Genomic DNA, 4,115 nt, shown 5'->3' on the forward strand with positions numbered 1-4,115 from the left:
CTGATTTTACACAATGCATTTGGGAAAATTTAAGAGTTATAAAAACATATTTAATTCTTGGAATAAAAAGAAGATATAGATATTTAAATGTTATCATTTGAAGAATTTGGAATAGACTTTATTATCCCCAAATAATATTGCTTTGGATTAATGATATATTCGCAAGGCAAAAAACAATTCCCACATAGTTTTATTATTTTTGTCTGGTGAGGGAGAGGTTGGACTTCTCAGGAGTATAGGAAAATAGAAGAATAGATACCAATGCCTGAAAAAGTAATTCAGCATAGATGGTTTACTTTAGAAGAAACTCTCCTCTTACAGTGTCTAAGAAAGCTACAGTCATGAATCTACTAAGCCAGTATAATCTCTAACAACAATCTGTAAACATTTGTCCTTATACCTATAAATAACTGCAGTCCTCACCTCTCAAAAAGAAACTTCTTAGTTATAGATACTGCTAAAGAAAACTACAACCAATTAAAGTCCATAGATATGGAGCTTAGTGCCAATGGATACATCTACAAAACAACTCCTACAAAGTAAGGCTCACGAAATATTGTAGAAGAGGAAGCAGAACGATTGCAAGGGCCAGAAAAGCAACCATAAATTATCACATAAGTGACTGTCCAAACATAAGGTGAAAAAGGATAGCATCAATGAATATGCCAAAGTGAATGGGAAAAGCCCATAAGGTCCCAAACCTATTAAAAAGAACTATACGAAAATGAGAATAGTGGAGAATGGGGAAGGATTCTTCCCCAGAGAAAAGCATATCAATTTCTTGTCCAATAGCAAATGGGCAGCCCTGAAAACATACATACAAATATATGTAATGAACAAACTACATGTAGAAACTCTCTCTCTTTCTCTGTCTGTCTGCCTCCTTCTCTCAATAATAATTGGTGAAAAAAGAGGCCACAAATTTGAAGGATAGCAGGGAAGTATATATGAGAGAGTTCAAAGGGAGGGAAGGAAAGGAAGAAATGTTATAATTCCTTTATAATCTAAAACCTAAAAATAAAAGAAATTCAAGGATTTGGTGAACATGATAAAAAAGAGAAAATCTTTTACGGAGGAGGCGGAATTTTTTTTTTCAATAAAAAATAAATAAAGAAAGAAAGAGGGGTTCTTGTTCAGTTAATACATCCGCAGCTGGGGCGTTGGTGCGAATTGTCTCTTGCTGTGTGAACATGGTGCGGACCAAAGCAAACTATGTCCCGGGAGCCTACAGAAAAGTGGTAGCTTCTCGAGCCCCCAGGAAGGTGCTTGGCTCCTCCACCTTTGTCACCAATTCTTCATCGTGCTCGTCGAGAAAAGCTGAAAATAAGTATGCAGGAGGGAATCCAGTTTGTGTGCGCCCAACTCCAAAGTGGCAAAAAGGCATTGGAGAATTCTTCAGGCTGTCTCCTAAAGATCCTGAAAAAGAGAACCAGGTTCCTGGGAAGCAGGATGCAGTGGCTTAGGAACATCGAAAAGAAAAGCGTGTCCTTTGCAACCTGACCACCCAGATGACGAAAATGAATAGAACTTACTCATCTGCATAATGTCTTCAGTTTACTTAGGTATTCTGGGATGTAAATTTGGGTAGATGTGTTTGTTTATTTGACTTGTTGACTACGCATTCATGTAGCCATTCAAAACAACTGGCTGTAAAAAGGGAGGATTTTTATAATTTGTAAATTATAATTGCATACTCGAATTTATAATTCTTTTACCTGTTAAGTTTCTTGCTAAAATCAACATTGCATGATGTTCTAATTACTAATCTACCGTCTTTGAGATTTGCTTAGATCTATGTACCAATACTATATTATGGACACTTCATTATTGAAATAGTGCCAAATTGTTATGGCGTGTTTGCGTTAAAAACTCAACTTAGTCTTTTTCACATTAAAAAAATCAGTATTAACTGAATTTAATCTCTTGCCATTTCTTAAAATGGGGGGGGGGACAAAGATAAAATGTCAGCTGGGTATGGTGGTGCACACCTTTGATCCCAGCACTCGGGAGGCAGAGGCAGGTGAACCTCTTTGAGTTGTAGGTAATCCTGATCTACAAATGGAGCTACAGGACAGTCAGTGCAGTTGTATAGAGAAACGCTGTCTCAAAAAAACAAAAACAATACCAATAGAATCGGGAACAAAGATTTCTTAGATATACATTCAGTTCAATATCATAAAATATTACCTTTTTTGGATATGTATTTTTTCTTTTTCTCCCCCAAGACAGAGTTTTTCTATGTAGTCCTGGCTGTCCTGGAACTTGCTCTATAGATCAGGCTGATCTTGAACTCAGTGATCCGCCTGCCTCTGCCTCCTGAATGCTGTGATTAAAGACTTTGCCACCATGCCCGGTTTTTGCCAATGTTTTTAAAGTCGGGAGTAAAAAATTTGACAAATCATGCTATAAATCAAATTTTATGCCTCAAGTCCTTAGAATTTCCCTTTCATTTCTCTCTCCTCCCCCACACTCCTTTGGTTTTTTTTCAAGACAGAGTTTCTCTGTGTAGCCCTGGCTATCCTAGAACTCAGTCCAGACCAGGCTGGCCTCTAACTCACAGAGACCCACCTGCCTCTGGAGTACAGGGATGAAAGGCGTGTGCCACTACTGCCCTCTCCTTCACTTCACAAGATGATTTGATCATTGAAGAGATAGGTATACTAATTATTTTGAGGCAGCATCTCATTATGTAGCCTCTAAGTGGCCTGAACTCAATATGTAGAGCAAGCTAGCTTTGAACTCACAGATCTGTTTGTTTCATAAATGCTGCGATCAAATATATGTACCACTATCTTAACTGATATACTTGATTTTCTCATTGTGTTTTGTTAAATGACAGGCTATCAATTTTCAAAATTATCCATGTTATTAGCAGCCATGTTTTTGTGTAATGTTTAAAATAAATGCGCAGTTTTATAATACAGTAAAAAAAAAAAAAGAAAGAAAAAAGAAAGAAATGAGGTTAAAGATGCAACGCCTCAGAGTAAAAAGGTTAAAGATTTTGTGTGCATTTGTGGTAGTAGAGAGAATAAAAAAAATACCAATTACTCTGAGAAGGAAATAGAGTTCTTGAAATAAGATTAGGAATGTGTTGCAAAGTCTCACAGGCATGGTTTTTTTTCTTTTTTTTTTTTGGACAAAGATATGTAATATTCAGTTTAAAGGGAGACTTGTGCTATACAATTTTTTTATAATTGAATTTATCCAAGAAAAAAGACAAACTTTAAATTTATTAATAAAATATAAAGAAATGCAAAACTGAGAAAATGATGACATTTTTAAGTCTCAAATGGCAGTATAGGACTCTACAGAAACTGATCATGGATCATACATTTGGGAGGAACCCCTTTTGTGGTAATTTGCATACAACAGATAATAGAGAACTGTCACCAACAAATCATCCAAATGGGCAAATTTCTTCATTTTCAACGTTCTTGGAAGAGGTGACCACTGCAATATGCTTAAGATTGTACATATTCTAATGAAAGTTTGAGATTTAAAGCAATTGGGTAGTTATAAACATGAGAAATTCTCTTTTAGTTATTTTAAATTTTAAAAATGATTTCTCCCGTGATATTTTTTCTTGTCTGACATAAAATATCAACTGTTGGTTGCATTACTTAATATCCATAGATTGTTAGGTTGACCTCCTGAAACTCCTAGTGTAAAATATGTATTTTTGAAATAGATATTACAAATTGATATTGTCATAAACATATACTGAGAAATCCATAAATTAATCTGTTTATGTTTCCAGTGAGAAGAATCTCAGTGATTTTATGATGTGTTAGATAGCCTTTTCCTCTAAGGTTAATAATTTAAAATCTTTTCAGGCATTCTTTTGTTTATATTATCTTGCAATAAGAACTTACAGTTAAGCAAACAAAGAAATTATTGAGCAATATAATACACAGGGCAGATGTTTGTTAAACGATAAACCCTGAAAACATACATAGAAGAGCAGTATGTGGAAAACACAGGTTATCTTTAGGAATATATATCTATATACAAACACACATTTGCCTGCACTAACAATGAATAAAAGACCATAATTTTAATGGAAAGTGTAGAGTAGTATATGGGACAGTTTGGAGATAAGAAAGGAAAAAAGGAAT

At 34.8% G+C, this 4,115-nt stretch overlaps 1 pseudogene; it reads left to right on the top strand.

Annotated features, from left to right (window-relative positions):
• The first annotated feature begins 1,158 nt into the window (after window positions 1-1,158).
• On the top strand, window positions 1,159-1,701 carry LOC121452568 (annotated as a pseudogene).
• The last annotated feature ends 2,414 nt before the right edge of the window (window positions 1,702-4,115 follow it).

This window comes from Microtus oregoni, unplaced genomic scaffold (assembly GCF_018167655.1).
Source record: "Microtus oregoni isolate MIOR12 unplaced genomic scaffold, Mior012 000009F_ref0000495, whole genome shotgun sequence".
Taxonomy (NCBI): domain Eukaryota; kingdom Metazoa; phylum Chordata; class Mammalia; order Rodentia; family Cricetidae; genus Microtus; species Microtus oregoni.